The sequence below is a fragment of the Pelodiscus sinensis genome, chromosome 2 (genome assembly GCF_049634645.1).
Source record: "Pelodiscus sinensis isolate JC-2024 chromosome 2, ASM4963464v1, whole genome shotgun sequence".
Classification (NCBI taxonomy): domain Eukaryota; kingdom Metazoa; phylum Chordata; order Testudines; family Trionychidae; genus Pelodiscus; species Pelodiscus sinensis.
Genome location: NC_134712.1, coordinates 17,676,143 through 17,699,209, shown reverse-complemented (window position 1 = coordinate 17,699,209; position 23,067 = coordinate 17,676,143). Strand labels below are relative to the sequence as shown.

General features: G+C 42.1%; 1 long non-coding RNA gene across 1 annotated transcript in view; it reads right to left on the bottom strand.

Moving 5' to 3' along the window:
* The window catches only part of LOC112545869 (uncharacterized), a 289,154-nt gene that overhangs the window by 33,000 nt on the left and 233,087 nt on the right, over positions 1 to 23,067 (bottom strand). Inside the window, exon 6 of the long non-coding RNA XR_012901218.1 lies at positions 13,763 to 13,930. This is a non-coding gene — a long non-coding RNA (uncharacterized LOC112545869). The remainder of the gene's footprint in view (positions 1 to 13,762; positions 13,931 to 23,067) is intronic.

Sequence of the window (23,067 nt, the reverse complement as noted above, 5' to 3'; positions counted from 1 at the left end):
AGTTTCATACCTACAAAATAGAAAACGACTGTCTAGGAAGGAGTGCTGCAGAAAGAGATCTAGGGGTCATAATGGACCACAAGCTAAATATGAGTCAACAGTGTGACACTGTTGCAAAAAAAGCAAACATAATTTTGGGAAGCGTTAACAGAAGTGTTGTAAGCAAGGAATAAGAAGTACAGTAATTCGTTTTTTCTATTCTGCACTGACTAGGTCTCAGTTGGAGTATTGTGCCCAGTTCTGGGCACCATATTTCAGGGAAAATGTGGAGAAATTGGAGACGGTCAAGAGAAGAGCAACAAAAATGATTAAAGGTGTAGAAAACATTGCCTATGAAGAAGATGGAAAGAATTGGGTTTGTTTAGTTAGGAAAAGAGTAGACTAAAAGAGGACATGATAACAGCTCTCAAGTACCTGAAGGATGTTACAAGGAAGAGTGAGAAAAAAATATTCTCCCTAACCTCTCATGGTAGGACAAGAGGCAATGGGCTTAAATTGCAGCAAGGGATGTTTAGGTTGGACATTAGGAAAATCGTCCTAACTATCAAGATAGTTAAGCACTGGAATAAACCACCTAAGAAGGTTGTGGAGTCTCCATCATTGGAGACATTTAAGAGTAGGTTGGATAAACAACAGTCAGGGATTATCTAGATGGTGCTTGGTCCTGCTGTGAGGGACGGGACCTGATAACCTCTCACGTAATCTATGATTCTATGCTAAATCAGGTTGAAATAGCAGTGAAGACAAAGCAACTAATTTTTTAGCTCAGGTTAGCAAGTCGAATTGCAGTCTATAGGCCTGAGGTTGATCTTGAGCTGAATGATCGAATTAAAAACCATATCTTCATGTTGACCCAAGTTCATTTAATGGAAGTTAGCTAACTCAAGTAAACTACATGTCTTTTTGTTGTCTTTGCAGAGTAGACGTAAACCTTCTGCCTTGTGGAGCCAGCAGTGAGTAGGTTCAATATCTAGGGGTTCCTTTTCAACAATGCAATGTAAAATCAGCGTGAGACCTATCCAGTAGCCAAGGCAAATGACACACCACCCTGGGGAATCTGGAAGAGACAATGCTTCCCCTCTTGCAAGCACAGAGTCTGAGCGTAGATAAGAAACTTTTAATGAAAGGAGAGAAGTCACTCAGTATTAATTTGGGAAAACACTACCGGCAGAATTCAGCCATGAGCAAAATACCCAACCTGGAAGCATCCTTTGGCTCAGGTTTTTCATCTCTACAACCAAAAGTTCCTTTAATGTGCCCTCCTCTGCTCCCTCACCACACTTGTATTGTTCCCACATATAAACCTAGATTCATCAACCTGACGCAGGTGAGTCACCCCTCAGAGTAATTCATGTGTTCAGAGTCCAGCCCATGCATAAGTACCTTGCAGAATCAACGCCCTGGTTTTGAAGTCCCTTACCTCACAGTACAAATCTTGATTCAAATTCATCATTGGCTAATCTCTGCCCAGAGGCTGATATGAGGCTGTCTGTTTTGGAATTCATCGTGCTGAATAACCCAAAGCTAATGCTCCTGTCTTGCCAAAGGAAAAGTAAAACATAATCCAAGCACGTGTCTTTATAAAAAAAAAAGTAATTTTAGATCCCTGAAAATACAAATGCTAGCACCTCATTGCATTCAAAAAGCCATTAACATAACTGATAAGAAGCAAGAAACAAAATACAGCCAGATCTAATAGCCCAAGAGTCAGGAGTGTAAATTATATGTACACATAATTCCTGAGCAATGCTTTGGTTGTTTTCTTTCCATTGTAAACAAAAGTGAATGATGATCTTATAAGGTCTATTTCTTCCAGATAACTGAAAAAAAGCTAATTAAAAACAAAAGCCACAGATGTAATCATTGCTTAATGCTGTAAGCATAACATGACCTAATGCTATTAGGAGTTCTGAACAAATTTCAATTAGAACTCCAGCTGGTAAACATATAAATGTGATAATGGTGTTTTAATATTGCATAATCACTTGTTAGCAAAATTATTTTTGTTTAGTCTATTCATAATCTGAATCATAGACTCAGAGTTGGGGGTCAGGTTGGTACAATTTCATCACATCGTTTTTTTGTTCATCTAAACCAGCGAAAAGCCATTTGTTGGTAGCTGCAATCTAAATTTGGTTTAAACTAGTTGAGCATTTTGGGCGAGATTCACCATTCCCCTCTATATTGGGCCATAAGTGACACCCACCCAAAGTAGGTAGAAAAAGTACAGCTTTTTGCACTGACTTTGTACTGGGCTGACAAACTCCCCCTAGCTGCAGTGCTTAAGTGTATTGGGCATTTTGCTCCGAACCCTAAAACAATAAGACAATAAACAATACACCAACAGGTTTCAGACTTTCTGGAAGCATCTAATCCTCAAGGATTAAAAGGAATCAGGAGAGGACTGGGGGTTATTTATTTCTCATTCCACTGCACTATAAAGGCATTTCTACACCGCAGGGCTAAAGCTGAAATAAGCTACGGAATTTGAGCTACGTCAATTGCCTAGCTTAAGTTGAAATAGTTCATTACAGCTTTTGGCATGGTCTACACAGCAGGAAGTCTAAGATCACTCTTCCTCTGACTTCCCTTACTCCTCGTACAATGACGGTTACAGGAGTCAGAGTAAGAAGTCCTCCAGCTCGACATTATTTTGACATGTCAAAATAACTGCTTGTAGTGTGGACGCAGGGTATGTTATTTCGGAATAATGTCAGTTATTCCAAAATAATATTGCTGTGTAGACATACCCTAAGAGGAGAATGAAGCAAATGGGATTTTCTTGTAGAGCATCTTTAAGACTTTGTAGGGTCATGGTTTGTGACTGTAAGCTCTTTCGAGAAGGGAATGTGTTTATATGGCTACTAAAAGAATGGGATACAGATTCCAAGTGGGTCCTTGGAATACCACCACAATACAAATATTAAGGGAAGAATAAGAGAGGAAGTATTGTCCATAGGCTAGAGTGCTAGCCTGAGTCTTGGGAGACCAAGGTCCAATTCCCTACTCTACCACAGACTTCCTGTAGGACCTTGGCAAGTCACGTAGCCTTTCTTTGCCTCAGTTCCCCATCTGTACAATGGGAATAATTGCACTTAATCTACCTCATGAGTGTTGTGAGGATAAATAGATTAAAACATTTGTGGTGCTTAGATACTGTCTTAATGAAGACTATATAAGCAGCTTTAACAGATAGACATGGATAATAAAAATTATCTTTGCATTCTCCCTCTTAATATTAGGATTTTCTTTTTCTGGTTCAGTCCACTGAAGCAAGATAAAACAGCCTAAGGGCTGCTCTGATTTATACTAATAGCCAATGAGCCAAGGGGATATCCCAGCAGGCAGCAGAACAGTGGGATGCCACACCCACACTGCCCCGGCCATGCTCCCACACCAGCTACAGAGAAAGAGGTGCAAAAGCAGCTATGCCAGTAACACCTTCTTAATGATAGTTCAGGCAGCTGGTGTCAGTGTGGCATCATAAAGGTGTCCTAACAGAGCTAAAGATCTGGCCTATGCTTTGACTGCAAGGCAGTCCTAGACACCGGCTCTGACTTTTGTTTTTGTAGATGGTTGCTTCCTGCCTTCCAGTTTCGCCTTGCTCTCTGTACATATTCCTGCCATCTACTGGCGTTGTTGGCTGGCAAGGTGGGACATAGCATTGAGTTTCTTGGTGCCTTAATGATTTCAAACTCTGGTAGAATGAACAGCAGTGCTGGTGGGAAGTACTGGCTTGACCCACCTCAGGAAGGATGAAATCCTCTCCAAACTGGTACAGTAAGGGCAGTAGCATCCCCATTTTCCCATTTATTGCCTCAACTCTGACCTACAGGGATCTTCAGTCTCCATGGCCCATACACTCCTTGGCCTCTATTCCAAGGGTCCAGGACACCTATATTTAACTTGAGTTCATTTGCATGCTACTGTCCAGCTGGATTAACATTATTTGATGGCAGAGACAACAGAAGCTAGCACACACATGAAATATAATTCTTCTAGCTAACCACCAGTGAGATTTAATATGTATTTATGCCACTCATACTCTGAAAAAAAAATTCTGTTGTAATTATTTAATAAATGTTGAAAGAGATAATTTTTTTTAAAAAATGCCAGCCAATCTGGTTAGTAGAAAGGGCACTCAGTCTTTGTGACTTACAGCTCTCTTGATTTTTATTTAGGGGCTCCATTCTGCTAGGCACTGTAAAATAGGAAATATCACTATGCCCATTTTACAGCTGAGAAATTGAGGCACAGAGCGATTAAATGAATTATCTAAGGATGCCATGGCAGAGCTAGGAACTAAATATGGGGCTTAACCAGGAATCCATCCTTCTTCCTTCAGAATTTGTCTAGCTCTCCATGTAGGGCCACTGAGAGAGGGGGTAAGGCCAAAGGGAGAAAATCACATTCAGAATAGTTTGTTTCTGATTTCCTCCTGTCTTCATTTATCTTCAAGAAGAGAAACAGGCTTTCAGCCTTTCCTGCTGAATCATTAGGCACGTCTAGTAGTGGTTACAGCTGTGTTGACTCTTCTGTTGGGTGAAGATGACAAATGCTAAAAATGGTGGAAGTGTTAACTCGGCTTCTCTAGCACACTAGGCAAAAGGTATAAGCCACCTGAAAATTACTATGCCAGCCCAGTCCAGAAAAGCTTTTCCTGTCTAAGATACTTATCCCAACAGTATTTGAGTGTCTCACAATCTTTAATAGATTTATCCTCAAAATGCTACTGTGAGAAGGGGCACAACTATTATTCTCCATTCTACATATAGGGAACTAAGGCACAGAGAGGCTAAGGGATTTGACCAAGGTTACACAGGAAATCTGTGTTAGCCGAAAGAGATGAAACTGGACCTAGGCAAGGACTCTAACCACTTCCCCCATGCTGCTTCTAAGAGTAGCTCACCTTAATGGTGTCCCTTACACAGGGCTTATGGCAAAGACATGATTTAGCTCAAAGTGTCCATTGGGTTGCATGCTCAAAAGTTGGAATTTGAAGCTAGACAAATTCAGTCTGAAAACAAGGCATGCATTAACAACAGGGAGGGTAATTAATCATTGGAACAATTTATAATAATAATAGAGATATGTCAATCTCCTAGAACTGAAAGGGACCTTGGGAGGTCATTGAGTCCAATCCCCTACCTTTGCAGCTGGACCAACTACCATCCCTGACAGATTTTGTCCCAGACCCCTAAATGGACCCCTCAAGGAGTGAACTTACAACCTTGGGTTTAACAGGCCAATGCTCAAACCACTGAGCTATCCCTCCCCCCAATTTAGCAATGTCGGTGGGGGATTTTCCATCACTGACAATGTTTTAAATCCAGATTGGATGTTTTTCTAAAACACTCTGTTAACATTATTCTGGAGGAGTTCTCTGGCTTTTACTAGACAGGAGGTCAGACTAGATGATCACAAGGGTCTCTTTTGGCCTTGGAATTTATGAATTCATGAAAAATTGGTATTTTCGTGTGAAGTGAAAGCTAGCAACTGTCTAACACAAACCATGGTGATGGGCATGGTATAAGATTTTTAACAGAAGAAAACAGATCTTTGTGCACAGCTCCCGGCAGCTCGTTGTGCAGAAGGATTGGCCAGCAGTGTCGACAAATTTCCACAGGATGGTTGGTAAAGTTAGCCTCTATTGTGATGGCAACGTGGAACACAAAAATCTCCAGTCATAAGAAGACTACAGCCCGCTTTCCGTTACTCTGTTCATTCGCTGGCATCATCTTCACTTTTAACCCTCTGTGTCCAGAAAGGTGGCTTGATCTGCCATTGAGAAATTCCATAGTTAAAGTGAAAAACAACAAATGGTCTGGTAGCACTTTATAGACTAGCTTTCGTTGACACCACTCATTTCTTCAGATGACCGGAGTTGTGAGTTGGGGATATGAAAATTTGAAATTAATAAGAGAGGGGAAGGGGGAGAGAAAGAAAAAGGGAGGGGGTGGGAGATGGAGCATCATTAAGTATCTGGAGAATGAGTACTTACACCTAAACAGATAAAAATCAAAGTCAACAGATAGATTCCTAAAACAGGAAGTAGGAATCCAAACGCTCAGAGAGGATTTGGCTGAGCATTTGCCCGAGCATGAATTTCAAATAAAGGGAGCATGTTCCTTTGAGTATTCAAGGCAGCATGCCAGGGACAGCTTGTCTGGCACCACATAGGAGAGGTCTATCTATGTTAAACATACTCCTGTAGCTCTTGCTTTGACAGTCCAAGAGAGGTACCCACATGTACCTCGCTCCAGCTCTGATGCTGCACACAGCTGAGTGATAGTGCCCCTCAGCCTGCTCACCCGGCAAGGAAAAGCTGCCCAAAACATTAGTCCAGGACAGCTGGAACTGTTCTTCAGTGCTGATGAGAGGATGAGGCAGCACCACAGCTCAAACACTGCAGTGGGATTTTGTGCATCCTTTTATTCAGTCAAGCCTTCTCCATTCAGATTAGCCTCCTTTGCGTGATATTTATCATCCCTTTGCATATCTCGAGATGGCGTCCCGCAAATCCCATGAAAATAGATTGAAAAGCCTGTCTCACTAAAGCTCCCTTAAGAATTTTCTCTCCATTTATCTGGGTTCTCATAGGCCCCTAATGACCTCAGTACCTAAGTGTCATTGCTCAAAAGCCTCGCTTTTGAATAACTAGCAGCACTAAACAGCTAATTTATCCTATTGTATCTTTCAACAAAGCCATTCTTCCTCTCGCTCGTGGCATAAGCACATCCACAGAGCCAATTATAATATTAGCACTTCTGTTGCAGAAGTGTTCCAAAACTAAAGGCTTGTTTCCACTACAGGGTGAATCGATGCTGAGATGATCAACCCACCAGTAGCTGATTTACCGAGTATAGGAAAGACCCAATAAATTGACCACGGATCACTCTCTTGTCAACTTCAGTACTTCAGCAGAATGACATGCGTATGGGGAGTCAGGAGGAGAGTTTTTTCTATTAACCCCCCACAATGTACACCCTGTGATAAGGAGATCTAAGCTACGTCAATTTGAGTTACTAACGAAACTCAAATTGCATAGCTTAGATCGATCTGTCCTTGCAGTGTAGACCTTCCCTAATTTACACAAGGGCATGAGGTAGACAAGTATTATCATCCCCAGCTACTGTATATTTGAGAGAGTTTATGTGTCTTTCTGTTTGCTCAAGTAGTCCTTCTAAATGGTAAGAACACCAAATTTGGTATACAGCTTCTTCTTATTATAACTGAAAGGAAGGTCAGGGTTTGGTTGTGCCAGGAAAATGGGATGTGTCTGGAATGGGATTGCTTCTTAAAAAGAAAAGAGACAGAATCTCCAGGCAGGTGAAAGAGGCTGGCTAGGAGCACACTTACCTGCCCCCCACTCCAATCCATGCCAATCGAGACGCGCTTTTCCGCAAAAAATCCCCGATTGCCATTTTCGCGATCGGGGCTTTTTTGCGCAAAATAAATCTGAGCTGTCTACACTGGCCCTTTTGCACAAAAGTTTTGCACAAAAGGACTTTTTCCTGAAAGGGAGCAGCATAGTATTTCCGCAAAAAGCACTGATTTCTTACAGTAGAAAGTCAGTGCGTTCGTGGAAATTCAAGCGGCCAGTGTAGAGAGCTGGCAAGTTTTTCCGGAAAAGCGGCTGATTTTCCGGAAAAACTGGCCAGTCTAGACACAGCCTGTTAGTTGTCCCCCCCAATCAAGGAGAGAGGGGGAATGTACAGTTTGCTGCCTTCCTCACTCTGGCTGGGGAGTGCTGGGAGCAGACAAACCTGAACCTGCCCCAGGTAGGGGACATCCACCCCTCCCTCAACTCTGCGTACTGGAGCTGTAGTGGCCATGGAGAGACCCAGCCACCTCGCCCCAACCTGCAATGGTGAGAGAGGGCTGGAGTAATCCTCTCTCCCCAGGCAGCCTGCATACTGGCCCCCTCATCCACAACCCCACCCCAGAGCCATGATTTAAATTGAGCATGTACATTTTCATTTTATTTTCAAAATAAACAAAAATTAATTAAGGACCCAAGGTAAATCTTTTAGTTTTAATATAAAGGAAAACTAAGGCAGAGACCTACCCAAGCCCTTGTTCTTCCATTGCAATAGGGCTCAGCATAATAGGATAGGTCAGGGAGCATTGGGCTGCTTGTAACACACAGGAAACATGGACAAACAACAGTGACTTTCATCTCCATTTATACTATATTGCTTTGTTTATATCACCGCATATCAACACATGTTTTGCCTCAAACAGCTAGAACCTGCATGAATGGAAATCAGTAGGAGTTTTGCCATTGGCGGCAAGAGAATCAGAAGCAGATCCTACAATGGGTTTATTGGGAGATGTAGTTGCAAAGCTAGAAAAATATGCTACATTTAACAGCATATAAAAATGGTTTGGATAATAGTGTCCTTTAATGGAACTCCTAACGATCTGTGCAACATCACCAGCTTTATTAGATATTGCACACTGTGAGATAAAGAGACAAAGGAACTGACAAACAGGATTGGGGCAGAGGTCCATAGTCCATCAAATAGTGCCCAGAATCACAAGCTTCAAGGGAAGGTGCAAGGACCCCTGCAGTGGGTAGTTATAAGAGAACCTCTCACCTGGAAAAATGTCTTCCTAAGCCAGAATAATCAGAGATGCCCTGAAGCATGAGAGTTTAAATTCCTTCCAAAACTCTTGGGGCCAGATCCTCAACTGGTGTAAATCTGCACTGCTTTACCAGAGCCATTGGAATTCACATGATTTGTACATCTGAGGATCTGGCTGTTGGTTTTATTTTCAAATCCATGCTACTGTAACTCTCTTCGGCCATGTCTAGACTACATTTTCTTTCAAAAGAAGATATGCAAATTTGGTGCAAATTTTGGCTTTTTTTGGGAAAGAACTACATCTAGACTGCTTGTTTTTTCGGAAAAAACCTCTTTCAAAAAAGCAATCGTAAGAAGATATGCAAATTCGCGCCAAATTTGCATATCTTATTTCGAAGGAAGAACGTAGTCTGGATGTGCCCAGAGTGATCTCATAATAGAAACAGACAGTCATTTTTAATCCTACTGCACTCTTACCCTCAATAATCACTTGTGACAATGATTTACTTTAGCATTGCTTTTTAAAACAACACAGGTGATAGGCTTGATTCATCTTGCTTTCTGCTAAACAAGCATGCCTGTTGTAAATACTTTAGTAAATGTGTTAATTGAAATGACTGTCAGACTTTTGGGAAAGTGAGTCATTTTTGGAGCCACACTTTGGAAGTATATTCACAGTGCCATGGAAAGTGTGAAGAGCTACAAATTGGTTTGTTTACTATATTATAAGAGAGCCTGCAGTGCATAACTTATAACAAAACACACACACACACACACACACACACACACACACACACACACACATTTCTGGGTAGATTCATTACAACAATGGACACAGCGGGCATTGTGTGTCAGCTAACTGAACTCAAATCAATCTTTCTAATGCCTTTCATAGTATGGTTTCATTAGAAGTCCACAATAATCATTCATTCATTCACCGTTGAGTGGCTGGTTTTGATTTGTGCTCTTTTATTGTAGGAATTAATGTGTATCCCATAAGATCAAGAATTTCCTCCAGAAGACATTCTTTTCAAATGTTTCCTATTTATTGCTTATGTGCTAAGAATATATATTACCTTTATTATATAGACATTAGAGGGTAAAATCCAGTGGGATATTTCTACCAAACACAGTATGCAGAATAGTAAATTCCTGTAGGTGTGAAATGAATCCCTGCTAGAATATTCACTAAGTTATCCAACATCTTTCCTTTCATGAAACAGATTAATTCACATTCCACAGAAGCTTATTAGGTATTTTTTATTACAACTCTTTAGGCTGTATCCTGCCTTCATCTGCACCTTGGATTTTGCCAATTTAAGAGGTAATTTGAATGAGAAAGTGGTTGCACATTGAAATGTGCATTCTGCTTCCTATTATCTGCAGCACATCTGGGGAGCACAGTTCAGGTTGGGAGGGGGAAGAGTGGTTGCGTGCTTGTCCTAACTCCCGGCTGTTACAAGAAAGGAATAAAAAGAAGCAGGCAATCCATAAAGCAGATTCCTGTTCCTGAATTCTCTCTCTGCATTTAAATCTAGAGGGGCAGTAGGGAATTGTGTTTACATTAAAGATTTACCCAAGCAGGTTTAGGTTATGCTACTAGCATTTACCCAGCAGATCATAACAGGGCTCGCTCACCTTGGCTGCAAGGCAGAGGCCATATTTTCACAGCTGAGTTCTTTCTGAGTAATTTCTCTGATGCATTAGGCACTACAACATATTTAACCTAGGCTCTCGATGTTTTCACTATTTACAGCAACCAATTTTTCCTCCCCCAAACATTTTCACTCTGGCTATTGCTAGGGAATTCATTCCCTTTCAGCCCTTGATGGAACTTGGCCTCTCAGTCTTCACAAAAGATTTATTTCAGAGGGGTCTCCCCCAGGATCTTAATATTGCACAGCAGCTGATTCCCATTGCTTTATCCTAATCATTTCCTTTTTTAGTGGGGCACTGACCAAAATGGGCCAAATTCATCCATGGGTATGAGCAGGTACAACTCCTTTGACTTGAGAGCTGACTGACCCCATCCCAAGGATAAAGTGGAACCTCTGATTCACATCAAACCTAAATAATCTATGAACATTACTTTTTCCATACATCAAGTGTAGTAAGAATAGCCTTGCTATATGGGAATAATGACCATCTGGGGTAACAGCCCTTGGAGCAGCAAACTTTTCCTATCTAGTTACTGATTCTTTGGACCTGGGTACTTCACACATGAAGTTTTACACCTTTAGTCTATGCCTCTGGCCTACAGGGAACAGAGAACAATGCAAGACATAGGATTTTACTATTTATCAGCTGATTTTTAAACAGTAAATTCATGCCACCATGGGCTGTGTGATGGATGGGAAGAGTGCTGTCCTTTTCTAAACATCCCAGCATTCAGTAACTAAAGGGTTAAACCCAAGTAGCAAGAAAATGTTGGTAGGGAGCCAGGAGAACCAATGGGAAGAAAGTACTGAGATTTGATTTGAAAGGGGTACCTGCTTGCTGTTTTCCTTTGTGTGAGTTTAAACCAGGATCTGGGGAAAAGAAGATGCCTCAAAACAAAAAGGAATACCTGGGCCTAGAATTGGATGGAACCCTGGAGTATGGATATGGGAGTATGTAGGGAATGTTTATGTAGATGCAATCAGGTTATTTTCTTTGTTTTGTTGTTTGGTTAAACTTCTCTGTGCTAAGTCCATGTGGTTCCCCCTGCCCCATACAGTGTAACCTAAAAACCGAAGTCTTAGGGTATGTCTATACTAGTCTCCTAGTTCGATCTAGGGAGGCTAATGAGGGCGACCGAAATTGCAAATGAAGCACAGGATTTAAATATCCCACGCTTCATTAGCATGTTCCCGGCCGGTCGCCATTTTAGAAACTGACTAGCCCGAAGTAACTGCCCGCGTCTACACGTGGCAGTGAAATGGGATTCCGAATTAAAGCCCTAAATCAAATCAGCTGGTAAACCTCATTGCAGGAGGCTGAGTGCCACAGCGGGAGGGGAAGGGGAAGGGGGGCAGGGAGAGACAGAGGGGAGAGAGAGGCAGGAGGAGGAGAAGAGAAAGGGAGAGTGAGAGGCAGGAGGGGGAGGAGAAGAGAAAGAAAGAGACAAAGAGAGAGGCAGGAGGCGGAGGAGAGCTGAGAGAGAGAGAAGGGAAGGCAGGAGGAGGAGAGAGAGAGACAGAGCGAGAGAGCTCAGGAGAGAAGACCTGAAAATCCCATCTTAGGACGAGCTAATTGGCTAGTTACCAATACTAGCACAGCTAATCAGAATTCTATTCAGCAGAAAATTCTAATATTTTGAAATGTATTCAGGATGAAAAGTTGAAATATTGAATTTGCTGAAGTATTGAATCTACAAAATGATCCGAACGGTCCAAAATATTTTGATTCCAAATATTTTGCTTCAATATTTCCAATTAAAATGAAACATTTCAACGCTGCCAAATCAAACTCTTTCCTTTCAGTTTGCTGAACCAAATTGAAATGCTTCATTTCTCATTGACTCAGCATTAATCTGTGTTCCCCTGAGTTGCTGGAATGACTCGTGGGAGTTGTAATTGGAATGTTTCATGTCTTGATTATCTTCTATGGGGTGGGCTTCCTAGCCAGACTACATTTCATTTCCCATAATTCACTTTGGACACATAACGACCATGATGCACTATGTTGGGTCAATCAAAAGCGAGACAAAGTTCCACCATGAGAGATATAATCCAACCAGGGAGCCCAGTTCATGAAGGAGGAGGATGGCTTGAGACACCAAAACTATAAGTCCCATGCATCACAATGATAGCTCAGGCAGCTACTGGTCAAAGATGAACAGACCTAAAAAATGTTTTGATTCAGTTTGACAAACCAAAATGTTCTGACTCAGGGTGTGTCAATATGAAACAAAGGATTTTGTTTCAATTTTCTCTGTGGAAAATTCAAGAAATTTTGAGGAAAAAAAAACACAGAAAAGTTTGATTGTCTGGAAACTGCACGTTTCCAACAGACCTTGACATAAATTTCCCAGCCAGCTGTAATTACTAGACTTTGATTTCAGTGACACTAGTGGCATCAGGAAGGATGACTCATATGAGTTGAGGTTGCAGCACTGTGCCTTATTTTCTAACTTTAATTTTCAGGCTTCAGAATTCCTACCTGAATCCTCTTCAGCTGGAACTTTCAGAAGGACTCGATTCCCACCAGTGGGGCCAGATGTTCAGAGCTTAGGATGGAGGGTTTTGAAAATCTAGTTATAAATATCACAATGTGAGCTGTGGGACGTTGAGCACTTTTGAAAACCTACGCCCTCTTTAGAGGCTTAAATAGGAGCATCATTTTTTTGAAGAGCTGTGACTTACTGAGGGTGCTTGAAAATCCTGCTCCGACCTCTTTAACCCACCAGATATTCATTGTAAGAAGTCAGGATCATGTCGTTTTAAAGATCAGAGCCATAAACACATCAGAATTCAAACACAAGTGGTTAAAATGTGTTAAATGAATGCTTGCCAGAAGGCTAACTGTGGACATAATATCCAAAATGCAATTGTTGCTCAAAATCTATGATGCTATTGAATTTCCTTGCTGCTAGGATAATAGTTGGGTTGTGTGGCACAGATTGAAATCTGGATGGAGGAGGAAGGAATGAGGCACATGGTGAATGACAGCAGGGAGCTAGTCATGTCAAAAGTTCACATTCAATAATGATATCAATAATTTACAATGCACTTCTATTCCATTTTCTTTATCAACAGTGCCTTCTAGAAGTAATTTGAAGAGGTTACATGGGTTCATCTATGCCACAAGAGGATGTCAGATACTGTATGAGATATGATGGCTACCCACCTCTACATTTCTTAGTTAGAAGCAACTTTGAATTCCTTGCCAATGTACAGCTGCAGTGTGTATTACTCACCTCATTCATTATTTCCACCATATCATCATTATCACCATCAGATGTGAGCATTTTTCTTTTTCTTCACTGTCCATATTCAGAATTGATAGGAGTATAAATACCTCCTGACTGCATGTGTACACCAGGTATTTTATATCAGTATGTTGCAGAGAAGAATGTACAGAAGTGAAAAAGAAGCCGTGCTTATGTTATTGCAAAAGGCTGCCTGGAGTAACATCAGGGCATTCTGCATCCAGGTATGATGAAACATAGGCATGATAGAGACATTTTACCTTACCTAGCGATGCACAATGCTCCTTCCCGGCTCTGTGAAGGATCCAGCTTGTTATGAGATGCTTTTGTTCTATGAGCCAAGTTTTCCCAATTACCTGTCGTTGAAAATTCTCCTGTGCCCTTTCTGGTTGAAATAGTGAGGAGCCAGCATTTAGTAGTCAAATAAATGTACCTGCAAAATAAAATAGTAAATCTTCAATTGGATCAGATTTCAAAGCTGGGAGATATTTAGATTCATTGATTTGAAAGGAAAGTAGTGAGAGAGCCATATATTTGGGGAAAATTCTGTCCCACACAGCACCTTCTTTTTACTATCCCATCAGGATTACCTACTTGCTGTTGCATCCCATGTTGGGCAGCATTCTCTCGGTCTCAGAGGGCTATTACAGGGAATGAAAGGGCTAGGCTATGCCTGGCCTCTTTTGACCTTCTTAGCTCTTTTTGGAATTCAGCGACTGCCTTTTTACTTGGTCCTAATCTGGATCCTTGCCACTGTAGTAGGGAAAAGAGGGCTCTTATCACTCCCCTGCTTCCTCACACATTGTGTATCACGGTGAGAACCAGGCACAATTTGGCCCTCCCCAATTATATATCATAGAAAGTTAGCATTTGAAGACTAGTATACACTGAGGGGAAGTCAAGCACTAGGAGACAAGAAAGATGGTCTAGTTGTTTGGCCATCCATCTGGCACTCAGGAAACCTGCCTCCAATTCCCTGCACTGCCACAGACTCCCTGTCTACACTGTCATTGGCAGCCCACAGCAGCATGTATCAGAACCTGGATTGACAGACTCGGTCTCGTGGGGCTCATACTAAAGTGCTAACACTAGCTGTGCAACTTGGACTTTGAAGCTTGCCCCCACTCTAGGCTTCTAAGCCTCAGTCTATACAGCAATTTTTAGCACCATAGTATGAGTCTGGAAAGCTTGAATCTGTCGACCCACGCCCCTGGCTGCTACTTGCTGGATAGACATGTTCTGGAGCATTAACTAGACTCTCTTTTTCTGGGCCTACTCTGTGAATGGGGATGCCAGTAGAGGCTGAATCTCTTTAGTCCGGCACCCTTGGGATCTGACCAGTGCCAAACCAGAAAATTTACCAAATCATGGGAGATCAATATAGTCTAGGAGCACTACCAGCACTTCCACTGCTTACTGGGTTCCTAGAAGACATTTAGGAGTAAATTAGGGCTAAATAGCAGAACAGAACACTGAGAGCCAGGACTGGTGGCTATAAACAAACTTTATTGGACCATGGGAAACTTGGCCACACTCATGATTAGTGGACATCTGGCTAACTAAAATCATGCCGGACCACAGATGTTGCCAGACCTGAGAGTGTCGGACTAAAGATGTTCATCATCTGAACTTCTTTTACTCACAGAGGGACTATAAGACTCAATACATTAAAGATTTTGAGATGCTAAAGACTGTGGTGACAATATAAGTGCTATAGTTAGATCACTTAGTAAATTTGTTGTTTGTTGCATCAATTCCAGAACATGCTGCTTCCTAATAGAAAATATTCTGCCTGCATATATGGCCTCATCAGCTCTATATCTGAACACAAGCTTTTTCTCTCTACTGTCATTATGCCAGACTAATTAGCTCAGAAATTAGGTACCTATTCTTTTGGAAAAGGGCAGAATAGAAATAAAAACAGCATAAAAGAAAATCATAGAAAGTTGCGGGGTAGTGAATAGGAGAAAAGAAAAGAAAAAGAAAAAGAAAAAGAAAAAGAAAAAGAAAAAGAAAAGCAGGAAGTTTTCCTACTCACCCAAGTCAAACTGGCTGCCACCTACTCACTATTCTGACTACTAGAGGTTAGCAGACAACCTGTCACAGAAACCCAAATGAAAAGATTTCCCAGTAGCAACATAATCATCATTCTGGATTGAACAGTAGCTAATATAATGCAGAATAGCTTTGTACAGTTCTTTGGGATGTGAGGTTACTATGTCTAGGGTTTAGGGATATTAAGCCCTAGTGTGTTAAATCTCATATTTCTCCCTTCTTTATAGGAACACACTGTATATAGCTTTGAAAACACTCAAGATTCAGATATGCTATTGAAAAAGGAGTGTTCAGGAGACGTTATTTATTCAGCGCTTTGCTCTTATATCTAAATTTGATTATTTGGGGCTAAATTCTTTGCTGATGTAAGATGATGCAGGTCCAGATAATTCAATGGAGCTGCACCAGTTTTCACTAACTTAGTCCCCGATTTCTGCTATTATGATACAGACTGAAGTGTAGGACAAACTGAGCAATGAGGCAATCCTTGAATTCCTTACTCACTTGTCACTCGACTGGAAGTCCTGTTAACTTCAGTGGGAGTTTTACTCGATTAAAGACTCAGAATTTGACCCAGTGTGGCTGAATCAGTAACCTTCGGAATAGAACGTGTAGCCTGTCAGCATTTGCAATCATGGCTTGGGATGCGGGAATAAAATGTTGTTCTTGGGCAGTTCTAAAAAACTGGAAAAAAATGTATCAGAGTTGACCTGAAAACAAAACTTTGCAGAGCTTCTGGCAAATTAAAAAGTGGGAAATAATTTATTTGAAATCAAGCAAAATGTTTCATTTTGACGGAGAGCTTTTTTTAAAAAAAAAAGATTTTGCATTTTTAAAAATTACATTGAAGGAATTTCAAAACAAAAAGTAATTTCAATCAACTTGAAAAATTGAAACATTTCATTTAAAAATGCCGAGATGAAATGTTTAGACTTTTTTCAGAAAAAGCAACTGGGTAAGACCAAGAAAAATTCACAAAGCATTTCAGTATCATCAAACATGTACTCCTCAACCACTGCCCTCCCTCACCAAAAAAAAGAAAAATTGGCCAAAAAAAATTCTGTCCTGTCCAGATGAAATCATGGTACATTGGACCAGATTCTGACCTTAAGGCATCCAGATTCCATTGACTGTTGGGGGGCACTGAGTACCTAATCCTCTAGCCCACATGAAAAATATCAGTCTCCATCTCCAGGTAAACTGATTGATTAGTAAACCCAAGTAACTCCAATCCTGGTGTAACTGAGATCTGACCTATTGCTAGTCTCTAATTTGCGTGTCTCAGATTGTTTAGAATATTGAATCAGTCATGGCTAAGTGAAGGTTAAAAATATCATAATTTAATATAAAAAAGCTGGTTTTAGTTTTTAAAATCTCCTTTTCTAATATGCCTCTAAGGACATTGCAACTGAAAAGGATCTTTTCTGGCAGTCAGGAAGTTAGACTCACATGCCATGCAAACTTGGTAAGCTCTTTATTCCCTTACAGACTCATTTGCCAGTTTGCTATTATTGCTCTTTTCTCCTTCTGCAACAGTAATTATTGCTCTAAACCCTCCAAACAATCTCAGTGATCTGTAGCTGAGTGGATGCATTTCACATTTAGTAAACTGACTCAAATGGAGCCAGGGTAAGAATGAATTCCACAGCTAGTGACTAATAATACAGATGCTGTGCACTAAAAGCCAGCACTGTTAATGCAAAACTCGAATGATTCATATTCATGTTCTCTAATAGAATTCCTGGCTATTGCACAATGAGGGCATTAATTAATTTATATATGTGTGTGTCTGCGTAAAAAGTAGCGGTTCTGAAATGAAATTCCAGTGTGTTTCAGCTGCATATATTTGCATATATTCAAAGCTACCTAGAATGGTATACATTGCAAAGACTTTAACATACTGATTTAATGCATATTAGGTTTAATTATTCACAGTTTGTCTAAGTTTTGTTGTCCCTCCCCCCTTGTTTGCATGTTCCACTATATATCATTATAGGCAATGCTGATGCAAATTCATGCTATTTTATTAAAACAGTTTCACTAGAAACAATAGAAACTATTTTGCAGCCGGATTATCATCAACAGTTATCACCAGGGATCAGTAAAAATAACTCAACTCTTAATGTCCGGACATGTTCATTTAATAGATAAGATCATTAAAATGTAGATGTTTATTTAAAGGCATTCCAAACATTCCAGATCAAATTGTCCAAAACCTCTGCTCATGTGTTAAGGGAATTTTGTTTTGAAGGAAAACATTATGTATATTGTCTACCAGCTACATCTATCTTCATGTACATTTCTGAATGAACAGTGATGCATCCAGGCAGTCGGCCAGATTGTGATCCCATTCACTTTATGAGCTCCAGTTCACCTACTCTGGATTTTTCCTAGTGCAACTGAGAACTGAAACTGCTCTGATGTCTCCATACATCCTCCATTAGGATCTTGGCACAGGATTGAGCAACTGGGATTAAAAAGGCGATTGCCCTTGTTTGTGTTTGATATCTGAGGCCATTCTTCTGCTATTTCCACACTAGCTGAAATAAAGAAATATAGGAAGTCATCTCATGAGATTTTTTAACTAATTTGCAGACCATTCAAAGCACCATCGCCAAACTTCTGGACGCTTATGAAATTTGCCTATCACAAATTGCTTCCAGGTTCAGACAGTATACAAAGGGCAATAGGATTTGGACAAGAAACAAAGATGGTGCTGATGAGGATAGTGGTGTTTCGTCTTCCAAAATGCAGTACTGTCCAAACTGTGCTCTCATTTATATCCATGTGCTCATGTTAGTTAAGTTGCACACATATAATGGAGTTCAGAACTTGGACTACTGAGATCATTCGCACATCAAAGTTTAGCAGAGAACAATAATTTCATAGGAAATCTTAGCTGCCTACTCCAGCAGGATCTCCAATATGTGCACAGCTGGACCTTGTGTGCTGCGTGAACAATCAGATTTTTAAAGCTGCTTTTGGCTCTGGGTTTGCATGATGCAGTGCTGACAAATCTTGTGTCTTTACTGGTAACATACTCAATTTCTCTAGCAAGAGACCAATATGGAAAGCAAAATGCATCTTATTTTGTCTCTGTGTCTGTCTGTCTGTCTCTCTGGAATATAGTTTACGCAGCACTGTATTCACTTCTAGCAATGAGAAAACTGCTTGGGGGAAAATAAGAACCTCTCATTCTATCCTCTCTGCTGGAGTCAAACCTGAGCTAAACTCAGTAGGAGGTTTTGAAATGCTCATCTAATTCCTTTCCACTCAATGTTTTTCAGATGGTGGGAAGGATGGCTTTGTGGAGAGCTGAATCTACAGCTGTGGTATCCAACTAGTTCCGAAGCAACAGCCACTATAGTGGCAAATTAGACACACTCAACTGGCCAAATACCCACGTTGTTCAAGGCAAATAATCACTCAACCAGCCAAATAGCCACATGTGGCTAGTGGCTAGAGTGTTGGACACCATGGATCTATAGCCTTGATCCAAACAACCTCAAACTTTGGGAAAAGTTTAAATTTAAATTCCAATTTGAAACTCATTCCCTGATTTTATGTGGGAATGAGTGAACATTTGGCCCAATTCTTGTGTTGTACTTATATCACAAGAGAGGGACTGAGGTCGTGGTATGAGACACATCTCTGCCATCAGTTTCTTAGGTGATCTTGGGAAAATCATTTGGATCTCTGTACTGCAGTTTCCATATCTGTAACATAGGGAAATGTGCCCCCACCTCAGGGGAAAGTTGCAGAGCTTAATTAGCTCAGATTAGTAAAGTCTATTGAGATCCTCAAATGGGAAGCGGTATATATGAATGTAACATACAATTAATATTATTGTGCACTACCAGGGTTCAGCCAGGACCAGAATTGGGCTTTATGACCTAACCACGACAAGGAAAGATGGACAACCTCATAAGAGAACCTTCTTTCACAGCCTGGGTAATAGTCATGCTACTCTACAGATCTGGAAAGTGGGCACTAGGCAGGTGCTTAGTGACAGATTCTGCCTACGTTGACAGAGCCAACTATGCCAATCCAGAGTGGCACTGCAAACCCCCATGCCATTCACTTGGATTTGGGCAGCCACCCCATACACCTCCTCCCCCAGAGACTGAGGAATGGCCAGATCAGACCTCAATGAGTGGTACTGTGATCTGACTCTTAGCCTCCTTGCCAACCCTTCCCCCCACAACCTCTGTGAACCATCAGAGAGCTCGCTGAGTCTGCCCAGAAAGCCAGACACGCCCCCGACTGAGGCGTGACTTTGTTGCAGGGACTAGGAGGGGGTGACACTGAAGTTTTGCCTAGATGGCAGACTGTCTGCAGCAGCCTCTGCTGGAGTGGGATTCTTGGCATCTGCTTATGATTCCACTGGTTCAGGCAGGATGTGGCACAGCCAATGCCATCCTTGCAAATGCCAAGACAGGGACCCCGATGGGTGTAGCAAAGAGTAGGAGGTAGCATGTCAAGGGCATGTGAATAACAAGGCCGACAAGTATCGGAGGGGTGGCTGTATTAGTCTATCTGCAAAACCAAAGAGAAGTCCTGTGGCACCTTAAAAAAGACTAACAAGACTTATTTGGACACAAATATTCCCGGGCAAAACTCCACTCTGTCAGATGCATGGAGTGTAAATTACAGAGGCAGGAGTAAATCTACTAACACATGAAAAGAATGGAGTTGCTTATCAAGAGGCGGACTGGTGTAATATAGAGAGTTCCTACTTGGGAGATTGTGCTACTTCCTGATTACTGAGCATGCCCAGATGCCTATAAGGTAGGAACTTCTGACATTACACCGGTGATAACAAGACCAATCCAGTCACAGTGGATGTGGCCCACTCCCAATAGCTGATGAGAAGGTGTGAATACGAAGCGAGGGAAAATTGGTTTTGTAATGAGCTAGCCATTCCCAGTCCTCACTCCAACCCAGCTTAATAGTGTCACGTTTGCAAATGAATTGCAGCTTTGCAGTTTCTCTTTTTCTGAAGTCTGTTTTTGAAGGATTTTGTAGTTGTTGTTGTTGAAGGATGGCCACTTTTAAATCTGTTAGGATATGTCTACACTACAAAGTTAATTTGAACTAACAGCCGTTAGTTCGAATTAACTTTAATAGCGGCTATACATGCAAACCGCTAGTTCGAATTTAATTCGAACTAGCGGAGCGTTTAATTCGAACTAGGTAAACCTCATTCCACGAGGACTAATGCCTAGTTCGAATTAAGTAGTTCGAATTAAGGGCTGTGTAGCCACTTAATTCAAACTAGTGGGAGGCTAGCCCTCCCCAGCTTGCCCTGGTGGCCACTCTGGGCCAAACCAGGGAAACTTTTCTGCCCCCCTCCCAGCCCCAGAGCCCTTAAAGGGGCACAGACCCTGCACCTGTCATGGCATGGCATGAGCCAGCCACCCACTGCCACCCAGCCCTCTGCCTCTTCCCAGGACCAGGCTGGCGGCTCACAGGAGCCTGCCCGGGGCCACAAGAGGTGGGCACCCGCATGGTCTAGTGCGGAGATTGTGGACCTCATCAAGGTTTGGGAGGAGGCTTTCAACGTCCACAACAGGCTAGGGCAGGATAGCTGCCAGCCTGACCACCAAAGGCCACATGCAAACCCAGGAGGAGGTTTGCATGAAAATCAAGTTGGTCCAGTGAGACCCCCGACCCTGAGCCCTGAGCTTAGAATGTAAGAACATAAGAATGGCCGTACTGGGTTAGACCAAAGTTCCATCTAGCCCAGTAGCCTGTCTGCCGACTGCGGCCAGCACCAGGTACCCCGGAGGGGATGGACTGAAGACAATGACCAAGCGATTTGTCTTGTGCCATCCATCTCCAGCCTTCCACAAACAGAGGCCAGGGACACCATTCCTAACCTCTGGCTAATAGCACTCCATGAACCCAACCTCCATAAATTTATCTAACTTCTCTTTAAACTCTATTATAGTTCTAGCCTTCACAGCCTCCTGCGGCAAGGAGTCCCACAGGTTGACTATGTGCTGTATGAAGAAGAACTTTCGCTTATTAGTTTAAAACCTGCTGTCCATTCATTTCATTTGGTGTCCTCTAGTCCTTATATTATGGGAACTAATGAAGAACTTTTCTTTATTCACCCTCTCCACGCCACTCATGATTTTATAGACCTTTATCATATCCCCCCTCAGTCTTCTCTTTTCTAAGCTGAAAAGTCCCAGTCTCTTTAGCCTTTCTTCATATGGGACCTGTTCCAAACCCCTAATCATTGTAGTTGCCCTTTTCTGAACCCTTTCCAAGGCCAAAATATCTTTTTTGAGGTGAGGAGACCACATCTGTAAACAGTACTGAAGATATGGTGTACCATAGTTTTATACTTCCCCTCCTCCTTCTTCCCCTGGCTTTCCCCTTCCAGCTCTCTCCTCCCAGGTTTCCACCTCCCCTCTCCCACCCTCTCCCTTCCCCTCTCCCACCTCCTTTTCCCAGTCTCCGCAGAGGTTAATTCTCCCCCCCCCCCGTTTTGTTAAATAAAGAGAGTTTCTATTTTTGAACACGTGTCCTTTATTTTTTACTTCAGGAAGGGGGGCTAGGGAAGGGTAAGTGAAAGGGGGTGAGGGAGGAATGGGGCACAAGCCCCCAATGGGGAGGACTGGGGTGGCTCTGCAGGCTCCTTGGGGTGGAAGCTCTCCTGCAGGGTCTCCTGGATCCTGACAGTCCCCCGATTGACCCCCCCAGATGGCAGCCTGTGGCAAGTGCAGCCGGGCTGATGGCCGAATGCTGCGATGTTCCAAGTGTGGGCACTGAGGGCACTCCAAGTCAGGACTGATTTGCTGTCCCTCATCGAGTTAGACAAGCAAGCGGGGAACCCTGAGAACTGTCTGTCCGGGGTGAGGTTCGGGTCCCTTTGAGCACAGCCCTCGGCTAGCCTGAGGCAGAAGCTCCACACTCTAAGTCCTAACCTGATGCCCTGCCAGCACTGGTTCCGGCCAGCCTTAACTTTGGTTCAGGGTCCACTCAATGTGGACATGTTATTTCAAATTAGCAAAATGCTAATTCGAATTAGTTTTTAGGTCTAGATGCACTAATTCGAATTAGCTTAATTCGAATTAGTTAATTTGAACTAAGCTAAATTAGTTCGAATTAGTGCTGAAGTGTAGACATACCCTTACTGAGGCTACGTCTTGCATCCCTCTTGCGCAAAAGCCTGTGCAAATGAAGCATGGCTTAGTATATTGCTGTGCTTCATTTGCATAATTAATTAGGGGCCATTTTTGCGCAAGAGGCTTTTGCGCAAAAAGGAGCCATCTACACAGCTCCTTTTTGCGCAAAGAAACCTTCTTGGACAAGAGCCGTTTTTCCTCAAAAAATGAGGAAGAACAGCTCTTGAGCAAAAGCTTCTTGCTAAAAAATGGCCACTAATTATTTATGCAAATGAAGTGAGGCAATATGCTAATCCGTGCTTCATTTGCATAGGATTTTGGACAAGAGGGATGCAATGTAGACGAGTGTCCAGGGAGACTGAAGAGCTCTCCTATTAGT